The 14,710-nt window shown below is 34.7% G+C and overlaps 1 long non-coding RNA gene across 2 annotated transcripts in view; it reads right to left on the reverse strand.

Annotated features, from left to right (window-relative positions):
- LOC141563309 (uncharacterized) overlaps positions 1-11,446 on the reverse strand; it is a 78,089-nt gene extending 66,643 nt beyond the window's left edge. For both annotated transcript variants that reach the window (XR_012488389.1, XR_012488388.1), the window contains exons 1-2: positions 9,156-11,446; positions 7,428-7,515 (exon numbers count right to left, since the gene is read on the reverse strand). This is a non-coding gene — a long non-coding RNA (uncharacterized LOC141563309). The remainder of the gene's footprint in view (positions 1-7,427; positions 7,516-9,155) is intronic.
- Positions 11,447-14,710: the final 3,264 nt, after the last annotated feature.

Below are 14,710 nucleotides of genomic sequence, written 5' to 3' on the forward strand. Positions count from 1 at the left end.
CATTGAAAAGTGGGAGGGGAAAAGTGAAAAGGGAAGGGTTAGGGAAAATAGAAGGGAATACAGAAATAGTAAAGAAAAGATTTGAGAAAAGGGGAGGGACTTCAAGGGGAAGGAGGAATTCTAAAGAGAGAGGGCTACATGAGGCAAGTGGTGCTCATAAGTCTAATACTGGGGAGAAGGTAAGGGGAAAAGGAAAGAAAAAAGCATAATCTGGGGAGTATAAGATGCAGGAAATACAGAATTAATAGTTTTAACCACAAATGTGAATAGGGTAAACTCCGCCATAAAGTGGAGGCGGATAGCAGACTGGATTAAAAGCCAGAATCCTACACTATGTTGTTTTCAGGAAACACACTTGAAGCAGGGTGATACATACAGAATAAAGGCTAAAAAGCTGGAGCAAAATCTACTACGCTTCAGGTGAAGCCAAAAAAGCAGGGGTAGCCATCTTGATTTCAGATCAAACAAAACCAAAAATCGAATTAAAAGAGATATGGAAGGGCACTATATCTTGCTAAAGGGTAGCATAGATAATGAAGCAATGTCAATACTAAACATATTCCCCAAGTGGTATAGCATCTAAATTCCTAAAGGAGAAGTTAAGAGAGCTGCAAGAAGAAATAGAAAACAAAACTGTAACAGTGGGAGATCTCAACCTTGCACTTTCAGAACTAGATAAATCAAACCACAAAATAAATTAAAAAGAAGTTAAAGAGGTAAATAGAACACAAGAAAAGTTAGGTATGATAGATCTTTGAAGAAAATTGAATGGAGACAGAAAGGAGTATGCTTTCTTCTCAACAATCCATGGAATTATACAAAAATTGACCATATATTAGGACATAAAGATCTCAAATTCAAATTCAGAAAGGCAGAAATAGTAAATGCATCCTTTTCAGATCATGATGCAATAAAAATTACATTCAATAAAAAGCCAGGGGAAAATAGACTAAAAAGTAATTGGAAACTAAATAATCTCATCCTAAAGAATGATTGGGTGAAACAGCAAATCATAGACACAATTAACAATTTCACCCAAGAAAATGACAATAATGAGATGTCATACCAAAATGTGTGGTATGCAGCCAAGGCAATAATAAGGGGAAATTTTATATCTCTAGAGGCTTACTTGCATAAAATAAAGAGAAAAGCAATGAATAAGGCTTACAACTAAAAAAAGCTAAAAAAAAAAAAAAAAAGAGCAAATTAAAAACCCCCAATCAAACACTAAACTTGAAATTCTAAAAATAAAAGGAGAGATCAATAAAAGTGTAAGTAAAAAACTATTGAATTAATAAATAAAACTAAGAGTTGGTTTTATGAAAAAAAATCAACAAAATAGATAAACCCTTGGTAAATTTGATTAGAAAAAGGAAAGAGGAAAATCAAATTGTTAGTCTTAAAAATGAAAAGGGAGAAATTTCCACTAATGAAGAGGAAATTAGAGTAACAATTAGGAGTTACTTTGCCCAACTTTATGCCAATAAATTTGATAACTTAAATGAAATTAATACCTTCAAAAATATAAGTTGCCCATATTAACAGAGGAAGAAGTAAATTGGTTAAATAGTTCCATTTTAGAAAAAAAAAAAAAAAAACTAGAACAAGCTATTAATCAACTCCTTAAAAAAAAAAAAATTCCCCAGGACTAGATGGATTTACATGTGAATTCTACCAAACATTTAAAGAACAATTAACTCCAATTGCTATATAAACTATTTGAAAAAATAGGGAATGAAGGAGTGCTACCAAATTCTTTTTATGACACAGATATGGTACTGATATCTAAACCAGGTAGGACAAAAACAGAGAAAGAAAATTATAGAACAACCTCCCTAATGAACATCGATGCAAAAATCTTAAATAAAATCTTAGTAGAAAGATTACAGAAAATCATCTCCAGGATAATACACCATGACCAAGTAGGAGTTATACCAGGAATGCAGAGCTAGTTCAATATTAGGATAATTATTAACTATTATTAGGATAATTAACAAGTATTAGCATAATTGACCATATCAATAATCAAATTAACAAAAACCATATGATCACTCTCAATAGATGCAGAAAAAGCATTTGATAAAATCCAATACCCATTCCTATTAAAAACACTAGAGAGTATAGGAATAAATGAACTTTTCCTTAAAATAAGGGAAAAAATTCCTTAAAATAATTTCCTTAAAATTAAGGAAAATAACTATTCCTTAAAATAATCAGTAGCATCTATTTAAAACCATCAGTAAGCATCATATGTAATGGAAATAAGCTGGAGCCATTCCCAATAAAATCAGGAGTGAAAAGATTGCCCACTTTCACCATTACTATTCAATTTTGTATTAGAAATGCTAGCTTCAGCATAAGAGATGAAAAAGAAATTAAAGGAATTAGAGTAAATAATAAGGAAACCAAATTATCACTCTTTGCAGATGATATGATGGTATACTTAGAAAATCCCAGAGATTCTACTAAAAAGCTATTAGAAATAATCCACAACTTTAGCAAAATAAATAAAATCCACAAAAAATCATCAGCATTTTTATACATCACTAACAAAATCCAACAGCAAGAGATACAAAGAGAAATTCCATTTAAAATAACTTTCAATAGTATAAAATATTTGGGAATCTATCTGTCAAGGGAAAGTCAAGAACTACATGAGCAAAACTACAAAACACTTTCCACACAAATAAAGTCAAATCTAAACAATTGGAAAAATATTAAGTGCTCCTGGATAGGTCGAGTGAATACAATAAAGATGACAATACTACATAAACTAATCTATTTATTTAGTGCTATGCCAATCAGACTCCCAAGAAACTATTTTAATGACCTAGAAAAAATAACAACAAAATTCATCTGGAAGAACAAAAGGTCAAAAATTTCAAGGGAAATAATGAAAAAAAAAAATCAAATGATGGTATTCTAGCTGTACTTCATCTAAAACTATATTATAAAGCAGCAGTCATCAAAACTATTTGGTATTGGCTAAAAAATAGAGTAGTTAATCAGTGGAATAGGTTAGGTTCACAGGACAAAATAGTTGATAACTATAGCAATCTAGTGTTTCACAAACCCAAAGACCCCAGCTTTTGAGATAAGAATTCATTATTTGACAAAATTTGCTGGAAAAATTGGAAATTAGATGGCAGAAACTAGGCATTGACCCATACTTAACACTGTACACCAAGATAAGATCAAAATGGGTTCATGATCTAGGCATAAAGAATGAGATTATAAATAAATTAGAAGAACATAGGATCGTTTACCTCTCAGACCTGTAGAGGAAGGAATTTGTGACCAAAGAAGAACTAGAGGTCATTATTGATCACAAAATAGAAAATTTTGATTATATCAAGTTAAAAAGCTTTTGTACAAATAAAACTCATATGGACAGGATTAGAAGGGAAGCAATAAACTGGGAAAACATTTTTACAGCTAAAGGTTCTGATAAAGTTCTTATCTCCAAAATATATATAGAATTGACTCAATTTATAAGAAATCAAGCCATTCCCCAATTGATAAATGGTCAAAGGATATTAACAGACAATTTTCAGATGAAGAAAATGAAACTATTTCTAGTTATATGAAAAGGTGTTTCAAATCATTGTTGATCAGAGAAATGCAAATTAAGACAACTCTGTGATATCACTACACATCTGCCAGATTGGCTAAGATGACAGGAAAAGATAATGACGAATGTTGGAGGGGAGATGGGAAAACTGGGACACTGATGCATTGTTGATGAGTTGTGAATACATCCAGCCATTTTGGAGAGCAATTTGGAATTATGCTCAAAAAGTTATCAAACTGTGCATACCATTTGATCCAGCAGTGTTACTACTGGGCTTATATCCCAAAGATATATTAAAGAAGGGAAAGGGACCCATATATGCAAAAATATTTGTGGCAGCCCTGTGGCTAGAAACTGGAAATTGAAGGAATGCCCACCAATTGGAGAATGGTTGAATAAATTGTGATATGTGAATGTTATGGAATATTAATGTTCTATAAGAAATGACCAGCAGGATGAATACAGAAAGTCTTAGAGAGACTTACATGATCTGATGCTGAGTAAAATGAGCAGAACCAGGAGATCACTATACACTTCAACAACAATACTATATGATGATCAATTTTGATGGACGTGGTTCTCTTCAACAATGAGAGGATCCACATCAGTTTCAATTGATCTGTAATTAACAGAACCAGCTACACCCAGAGAAAGAATACTGGAACATGAGTATGGGCCAAAACATAACTTTCCACTCTTTCTGTTATTGTTTTCTTGCATTTTTGTTTTTTCTTTTCAGTTTATTTTTACCTTCTTTCTAAATCCTATCTTTCTTGCGCAAGAAGATAATTGTATAAATATGTATACATACATTGTATTTAACATATACTTTAATATATTTAACACATATGGGACTACCTGCCATCTAGGGGAAGGGTTGGAGGGAAGGAAGGGAAAAGTTGAAACAGAAGTTTTTGCAAGGGTCAATGATGAAAACTTACCCGTGCATATTTTTGTATATAAAAAGCTATAATAAAAATAAAAACAAAAACAAAAAAGTGATTTTAAAAAAAGAACATAAGGCCCTTGAGGGGAGGACTATCATTACTTTTTCTTTGGATCCCCAAGGCTTAGTGTCTGGCCCACAGTAAATGCATAATAACTTTTGTTGATTAATTAAGAAATTGATAAGCCCCAGTTTTGTTAGATCACTGATGATTAGAAATCACTCAATGATTAGAAATTTTGGCTATTGTCAATGTTTCATTATGACAAATACAACAGCTATGAAAATTTTTATACATGTCTTTTTTATCTTTCTAAAATATATTCTTGATGCATATTACTAAATTTATAATACCTTCATCAAGATAATACAACATTTACAGTTTACAACCCTCACTATGAATAACCAATTTATTCTCCAAAGGGATTGCACAAATTTATAACTGCATCAGCAATATGATTATGTATCTGTTTCCTCCTAACTTCATTATTAGAAGCTAATATTTTATCAAAAACTTCCTCTTCATTCACACCCCTTATTTTCCCATTCACTATTTTTTCATTCTTCTTTACTACAAGTTCTGATAAGCCTTTTTCCTAGCCAAGGTTAATTTTCTTCTATCTCTGCTTTAAGTTCATCTCTTTTGAGAGGTTGCCCCCTGGACCATTCTCTCATTTCCAGTCATCTTAAACTTCTCTTTGTTCACTGTCCTTTTCTAAAATGATAATTATTTCCCAGGTCTCTCTTATCTTAAGCAAACAAATAAAAACCTTCACTTATTCCTCCAGCTAGTATTTCATGGACATCTAATGTCATAGTGGGTTAGAGCATTGGACATGAATTTAGGAAGGCCTGAGTTCAAAGCTAGCCTAACATCATTTATCTACATGATCTTAAGCAAATCACTTAACTTAGATCTGTCTCAGTTTCCTCATTTATAAAATGGAGATCATAATAATAGTTGCCTTCCAGTGTTGCCTTGAAGATAAAATAAGAAAACATTTATAAAACACTTTGCATATAAAAAACTATATAAATGCTAGTTTGTTATCTTTTCTCTTTCACAGCTAATTGCCTAGAAACGATTCTATATATTTATTGCCTTCATTTCTTCACTTCTCAGTCTTGCAATCTAGTTTCTAACTACAATATCTGATGAAATCTCTTCTATCCAAAATTAAAACCAACACTCTCTTAACCATCAAATCCAACAGCTCAATTCTCAATCTACTTGACTTTTCTGCAATTTTTAACACAGTTAACCCTCCTTTTTTATTTCCTTTCTACCCTCCCTTAGCTTGAGACATTTCTCTCTCATCTCCTCTTAACTGTATAGCCATTCCTTCTTATTGTCCACCCACAGATTTCAGGACTCCATCTAAGACCCTTTTCTCTATATCCTCTTCCTGAATGATTTTATCAGCATCTATGGAATTCAACTATCATGTCTTAACTGTTGCCCTCCTCCATAGGAAGCAATTTTACTTGGAAAATTTTCTCCTCTCAAAGATTACAGTTAAAGTTCTCTTCTTCCCAGCAGTAATTCCTTTACTAAATTCTTAGGCCCCATTCTCATGAGATTAACTGTGTCCCTTGTCAGAAAATCCCTATTCTTTTTTCTAACGGAATAGTCCAGAAAACTAAATCCTTTTTTCAACATTTTCTATAAAGGCAACTATTCTCTTCCCTTTTCTTATCTTCCAAAGTCAATTCTCTGGAAATAAAACTATATACAATAGCAGCTTGCATGTATACTCAGTTAGTCACAATTTTCCTAAAAACACACTACCTTGTCAAACCATTGTGCACATCATGTTCTATCAGCTATTTGTACAAACTGATCTCTTTTATCAATACTCCTTTTATGATGTTTAGTTTCTGTCCCACATAGCTAAGTAAATTGTCAGAATAAGTATTTATCATTTTTATTCAAATCTCCCTCAATCATCTGAACTATATATATATATATATATATATATGATGTTGTAATTAGCATCAACTAAATTACTTACTTTCCTTGTGAGGTATATAAAGTCTACACATGGCTAGAAATATATGATTTATTTATTCACCTTCTTAGCTTCCTAGAAGCTAAATTAGGATATAAAGAACCTTTGGGGATATTTTGGATTCTCCTGTAATTTCCCTGAATATACTTCTTATAAGTCTCTTTCCATGGTCACTTCAACATTGAGGTCCCATTTGAGCTCCAGATTGTTATTTCAGTCATGTCTGTCTCTTCATTACCTTGTTTGTGATTTTTTTAGGCAAAGATAACAGAATGGTTTGCCATTTAATTCTCCAGCTCATTTTACAGATGAGGAACTGAGGTAAACAGGGTTAAGTGACTTGTCAAAGGTCATACTACTAATAAATGTTGAAGGCTGGATTTCAACTCAAGATAAGTCTTTCTGACTCTCTAGGCACAGCATTCTATCCACTGTGACACCTAGCTGCCGCTGAGTTCCAAGATACAGGAAAAATTTATTCATTCGACAAATACACAACCCCTGTGCAATGGTGTGCAAATTATATAGTCCATTGTCTGCAGTCTAGCTGGAGAGACAAGATGGAGAATTACAGTATTAACCCACACTAGCACAAATATAGCATGGTATATCAGGACTAGAGATGAGGGAAAAAACAACAACAGTCCACAAAGTAAAAACATATAAATTCATCTCTATGGTAATTTCCCAAAAGGTGATTAAGCTATTGAAACTTACCTACTGAAATTTATGTCACCTACTTAAAGATAAATTCATTCACTCAATTTAAAAATATGTATATTAAGAACCAATTATATGTCAGGCATTGTCCTCAGCCCAGAGGACACTGACAAAAATGAAACAGTCTTTTGCTGTCAATAATTCATATTCTATCAATACCAGAAGTGAAAATAATTCCTACCTTTATGAAATTTTTGGAAGCCAAAAATGTAGAAAATTAACGAAACATCAACCTAAGCGGTATGTTATGAGCTGTCACAAAGAAGAACCTACAAGAGATGAACATGAAAGAAAACAGAACAAACAATATAATGGGGAGAAACTCCTAGGATCCATTGATAAGATTCTTCCTCCATTCTGTTACAGTGATTCTTGGAATATACCTTTAAAGCATTCTACAAAAGAAGGAAATGAATCACAAGGAAGTCATTGGCAACTACCATGGCCAAACTATTTGGAGACCCTAGATTTCCTGGCTCTCAGTTGAATCCATCAGTCACAGAATTAAGTAATTAGTCCATTTCCTCCCTCTCCCACCAAAGAATCAAAAGAGTGCAGATAAATCTCACAATAAGATTGTCATTGTTTAAGATTGTCATTGTTTGGTGGCCTGTAAGGAATGCCTTTCTGGCAGTATCCTAATGGATCCATTTCTTTTCTCTTCCCTGCCTGATGCCACAAAATAAATGGGACACATTATAGAATTGGAACTCAATATATATTTATGGAATAAAACCATTTTTCCTCCCAACTCATTTTAACTGATTGTCTCTCATAGCTGGAATACTCTTTGTCTTCCATCTCTTATCTCCAAAATTCTTTGGTTTCTTTCAAGTCCCAATTAAAAAACCATCTTATAAAGGAACCCCTTTCTGATTCTGCTTAGTCCTAATATTTTCTCTTAGGTGGTTAACATGTATATAGATCTTATTTGTACTTAGTTATTTTCATATTGTCTCTCCCATTAGACTATGAATTCCTTGTGATCATGGATTAATGGGGAAGAGTGCTGCTTTTTTCTTTGGCATGGAACCATTGTGCTATATGGTCAGTCTTAATAAAGTATATTCCTCCATTTCTATCCCAAATTATGACTTCAACCCTTGCCACCAACTATGTAGTCCCCTCCCACACTCACCCCTAGTTCAATATTAAGTGTGAAAAGCCATAGCACCTGGAGAGAAAAAATTTCCTTCCATTTCTTTGTCACAAATTCTGTGGTTTGGGGCCACTCATGGCTACAGGTGACCATGACTTCCTGGGAAGGCCCCCAAAATGTTTGTTTCAGGAGTGGATGATCCTTCCTCAGGTCTGGATGATAAAGTCAGTAAATCCTGATTTGGGAACAGGTCCTTCAAGCCGGCCTTTTTTTTACTCTCCTGGGATAGTAAAATTTAGAAGTTTGCTCCAGAGTTTGTGATGAGAAATCAAGTCTACAGTTGCTACAAGGTAGTTAGGTGGCTCAAGGGATAAAGGGCCAGGCTTGAAGAAAGTTCAAATTCAACTTCAGACACTTATAGCTTTGTGACCCTGGGCAAGACATTTAATAACCTTGTTTACCTTAATCATTGGAGAGGAAATGGCAAACCACTCTGCTTGGTATCTTTGCCATGAAAACCCCATGGAGTATGGTCCACAAATCATGAAGAGTCAGACAAAATTAAATGTCTGAACAACAACAACAATTATTTAAAGTGGAGCTTGGATCACAATTTCATATCTTTATTTAACTGTTATGTGAACAAAAGATTTCCTTTGCAACAGAAGTACAAAGGAATCAGTGAACAGGAAAGGGAAAAAATACTCTACATAAATTAAATATAATTCTGTACTTCTAGAAAACTTTTTTTAAAAAAATTTCAAATTGTACAGTTAGAAATTCATACAATTCACTTGATATTTCCAGTACCTTCTTCTTTCTGTGCCTGATCTATCTTTCAGGCAGTTGTTCCCATCCCGATCAGCATCAGCCTTTCCCCTTCTCCCTTTGGGTAATTTCTTTCCTTCTTTGCAGCTGCTTTTTGGAGTTTGGATTCGGGCTTTGCTGGAGCTCAATGAATATTTGTTGGATGAATGATTGAATAAGGCTAGAAACTCCTGAAATGAACAAAGTAGATGACTGATAGAATGGCTTTTCCTGATCCTCTGAAAGCTAATTTGAACTGTTTCCCTTTTGCATCCTGAACATACCCTTACTACTTATTCTCTCCCCCTAACCCGTGAGCCTACTAGCCCCCTTGCCCTTGCCTTTTGCCAGAAGTCCTATGCAATATTTGCACAGATTACTAGAATGACAGATCAGCCAGGGAGAAGTTGTGGGACTGAATGTGCATGTGGCACACAGCAGACACTACCACAACAGAGAATCAATGGCAACTATGAGGAGTGATGAGTGATAGCATCTTGACCACCTGCCAAGTTATTATCCCAGCACTTTACAGCCTCACATATACGTACATACACACACACACACACACACACACACACACACATACACACACACACACACTCTGTAGGGGTAGTGTCCTGGGTTATTCATTGATCACCTTTAGTCATTTTTATACTGTTATCAGCCTACATAGCCCTGAAGAACATTGGCTTCATGGTATTCATTTGGGTACTTATCCAATAAAGTTTTTATGCAAGAAGGAAGTCTCAATCTGCAGACATACCAATCTTCTCTAAAATCTAACAACTACTAAATAAACTATCTGATTTTCATGAGTAGATATGAGCTGCTTGAAGGCAGCTAGGATTGAGTAGATAGAGAAATGGGAAATCAATAAAACCTGCACTCGGATATAGCCTGAAATACTTACTAGCTGGGTGGTCCTGGGCAAGGCTTCTCAACTTTGTGTTCCTTATTCTGCTGGAGAAGGAAATGGCAAAACAATCTAGTATCCTTGCCAAGAAAACTCCATATAGACTCACAAGGAGTCAGAAACCTTTAAATCAAAGATTCTATCACAAAGGTGTATTCTTAGGAATGTTTTAAAAGTCATAGGAACAGGTGATAATTCCCTGAATCAGCTAAAAAAGTATTCTCATCTGTACACTGATGCATTCCATACATCTACTCTCCCCACTTAAGGAGTTCTCAGAAGTAGAAATCAGATCTGGCTTTATTACTGAACTTTCTAACTGTCACAAGTGAAATTCAACAAAATTAGACTGAAGGTAAGTTTATTAACAAGATATGAATCAATGGCTTGCTTCTGGTTTAAGCCAAAAGACCCCAAAATGAGGACTCTATTCCCTTTTTATAAGAACCAAGAACATAACAGGTAGGTGGGAAAATACAATAGGTTATAAGATTGGTAATATTATAATGTTGAGATCATGATTAGTTACACAGCCTAGATATATGAAATAATATGACTGGTTGGAAGGTAAGAATAAGGGGCTAATAACAACTTCCTTCTTCCCTTCTGTGACTAAGAATAAAAAATTGTTGTTTGAATCCACCTGTAAAGTTAAAGACAGTGTGTCATGCTTCTTTGTATAACAAACTATAAACATCGTTGAAGAATAGCCTAATGGTCCTAGTGATACTACACCAGACTCCCAGGGCTCCATTCACATTCCCAAGGATAGCAGATTTCCTTAGGCAAATATAGCAGAAGAATTGAGTTTCTAACTTAACTGATAACAAGCCAGCTGAATTTCTTCACTAAGTTCAAAGAACTATGACTTAGGCAATTACAGGACAAATCAAATAACTGTAAATAAATCAGTAAAAATAATACAGAATCAACTTAATTTATATTAATCAATCAAACAATTAGCATTTCTGAAGCACCTTCTTGATGTCAGGCATTATGTTAGGCAATAAGAGTACAAATACAAAAATGACAAAAGCATTGCCTTAAAAGAGCTAATGGGATTCTCCTAGGAAAATACAACATGTTCATAGGTTATAAATATGGGATATATATACTAAACAAAAAGTTATTTGGGGAACCACTAAAAACTAGAGCAATTCAGAAAGGCCACTTGAAAGAGATATTATGAGAGCTGATCCTAATTGGAAGCTAGGGGTTTCAAGAGATGAAGAGGAAATATATTCCAGGTATGGGGAAACAGGCTGTAAAAGTCACAGAAATGAGAAATAAAATATTCTAGGCAAGCCACAGTAAGCAAGCCAATATAGCTGGAATGTAGAGTACAGATGGATCAACAATATGGGGGACATCTTTTCTAATTCCCAATAACTCAAAAAAAAAAAAAAAATCCAAACCCAAACAAAAAAAAGAGAAGCTCCTTGCAAGAGATAGAACAATTATAATTTTCTCCGTAGACCAAAAAACAAAAACAAAAACAAAAAAAAAAAAACCAAGAAACCAAGAAGGTAACAGCTTTAAAAGTTAATAGAGAATTTTAACCCCTGAGTTCACTCAATACCTTTTACTTTTTAGCAGGTACCACTAATTGTAATCTGGGACCCACAGAGCAATGTCCTGCTTTCTGATGTCTTTATTAATACATTATAGCCCCTGCCTCTTACCCTAGCATTCCATTGCAACAAGTGGCTGGCCTCTATTTTGCCCGGTTATCTATAAAGGAAGGGTACATATGGCAAATGAATTCAGTCAGAAACAAACATGAAGTTTGTTTCAGTAAAAGTAAAGTACTTTCAGTGAAAGAACCTCAGGGGCAAAAATTCTGCCTAGATTGTCCTTTCCAGCTTTCCCTAAGCCTATAAAAAGTAAATCAGCCCAGACAGAGATCTGAAGAATAGAGAAATGTGTCAGGAAAGAGCATATAGGTCAAAATTGGTCCTGAAGGAAATGAGAATAGCATCTAACTGGAGGTCAGTCTCACCCACACAGAAGTTACTTGGGGCAAGAATTGAGGCTGTTGAAAAGTGAATGGGGGACAGCTAGGTGGCACAGTGGGTAGAGCACCAGCCTTGAATTCAGGAGGACCCGAATTCAAATCTGGTCTCAGACACTTAATACTTCCCAGCTGTGTGACCCTGGGCAAGTCACTTAACCCCAGCCTCAGGAAAAAAAAGAAAAAGAAAGAAAGAAAAGTGAATGGGAGAAGGCTAAGGTAGCAATGTCCAGTCCCAAAAAGGTAAACCCATTATCAAAGGGAAGGAATCAGAAAATGAGTAATAGGGGAATATGAGGGAAGAGAAAAAGATCTCAAGAGAAAGAAAACTCAGTTTAAAAGCTAGATCACAAACAGATCAACAGGGAAGATTCTAATCAAAAAGGGAAGGTGATTCTCAACACAGATAAACAATTATAAGCACCTTTAATTAAATATTACAAAAGAAATGGAACACCTGATAAAAACACAAAACCCTGTAGATTCCCAAGAAAACATAAATTTGTGATAGGATACTCCAGAATGGTCAAGAGAGATGCAAGAATATTGAAAGAAGAATTTAGACAAGAGCAAATGATAGCATGTATGGTCTACAGAACAAAAATAATCCAAACAAAAAAACTTAAATTCACAGTGATGAGTCTCTCCAAAGAAAGGAATATCATACACATAGCTAAAAACCTTTCTCTGCTTATCTTGATTATTGCAATATGCTTCTAATTGATCTTCCTAGTCTCATAATTCCAATCCAATCCAATTTAGTCTGAGTTTGATCTCCCCAGAGACTGAAATGGTAAAGATGGGGAGAGGAAGGTGCCTCCAAGAAGTTAGAGGAAAATATTTATATCCTTTGTAAAATAGCTAATTCATGCTAATTGGTTAAATGCAACTGGGGAATTAATTATTAGCAGTTGTAAAGGGGGAACAGCTCAAGCCAATTGCATTTTATCTTCCATTTCCTCCTCAGGACATTCCTCATACTTTGAAGCAGAGATGCAGCTAGCCTCATTATAGAGAGTATTTACTACGTCACTATTCTACCATAAACACATTACATTCCCACCAAAGCAAACCATTCTTCAAGTAAGCTCACACTTTTCTGCCTTCTTCCTTTGACTCATGCCAGGAGGAGATCCATGTCCTCTAAAAGAATTTGGAAATAACCTAAGGGTAGAAAAAAAAAATGAGTCTTTGTCTCTTCACAGTTTCAACAGGTTAGGATTTGGAGAAAGTTAGGCCTGAACCATCTCAAGTCACCTCTGAGTCCTCAGTTAACAGAGTTCAACCTGTCGCCTTCTGTGGTCAACTCTGATCATAGCAAAAGTTTGAAGATGCAAATAAAAAGATTTTAGTCAAAGCTATTACTATATGTCTTCCTCTTGGCTTTGAGTGATTTCAAAATGAACTTCAGAGATTCTTTTAGCATTACTTCTACCTTGAATATTGATAAGAACTAATAGCAATGATATAAAACACTGCCCTGTCAGTAAGTTCCCTTATTCTACCTCTATTCCACCACTCCACTATCAAAACATTTCAAATAGAATGAATCCAGACTGCCTCCTTGACTTAAAAAATCTGCCTTAGGGGGAATAAAAGGGAAGGCGAAGAAGCAGGAGATGAAGCTTCATATAGGGAGAACATCAAGTAGTCCAGTTTGGATTGCATTAAAGAGAATGTGAAATTAGCCTGGGAAGACAGGTCTGATCTTGCATGGTGGCTGTAGATAGAAAACAGTTGTCATTTCAAAAGGAACTGAAGAACTAGAAAGTTTAAAAAAGGAGTGGTGGAAATGTGATTAAAGCCGTGGGAAATCAAACTCATAAGGAAAGCCTCAGGAATCATGATTAGATAACTTGGAAAATAGAAGCTAAGTAGTAATGCTCCATTACTCACATGAGATAATGTTCAAAATGGTCTTTGTTGAAATGAGATGTCTCAGGGAGCTCATGAGCTCCAGGTTTTGCTAGTTCATGAAATATTTATTGTACTGGCTTCATAAAGCTATGCTATAGTTGGCTCATCTCCAAAGAAAATGGGGCACTAGTATATCTGTCCCTAGAGAATCTTCTTGCAGAAAAGGATCCCCAGTGCTGGTATGCTTGAGAAACTTAATAGCAGAAGATATCTATAATCAAAGGTTGTGCTATGTGAAAGATGGTCATATTTCTTGTCTTGTTTCCCAACTTCTCCTTTTTCCTTATCTCTTTTCTTCTTTTGCCTCTGTCATATTCTCCCTCCTCCCACCACCACTTCTCTTCAATTTAGCTAGACTTCAGTTTGTAGAGACTTCAGAGCTGAATAGGACTACCTTTACAACATTCTTTACAATCACTGAAAGCCCTCCCATGAAGAGAAACTTATTATGTCCCTGGTCAATCTATTCAATTTTTGTATGATTATAATTGCTAACATATTTTTTGTTTTCAATTCACCTTTACTGCCCAGCATATCCCTTCCCCTCCCCTACCAAGACAACTATATTCCTTATATAAAGGGAAAAAGCAATTCAGTAAAACTAACCAACATAATAACCAAACATAACAGTATATGTAGAACAACAGCATACCCATACCCACAATATCCCACTTCTGCAAAGAAGGGAGGGAACTATATTCTATTTTTAAAAAT

The sequence above is a fragment of the Sminthopsis crassicaudata genome, chromosome 3 (assembly GCF_048593235.1).
Source record: "Sminthopsis crassicaudata isolate SCR6 chromosome 3, ASM4859323v1, whole genome shotgun sequence".
NCBI classification, from domain to species: Eukaryota; Metazoa; Chordata; class Mammalia; order Dasyuromorphia; family Dasyuridae; genus Sminthopsis; species Sminthopsis crassicaudata.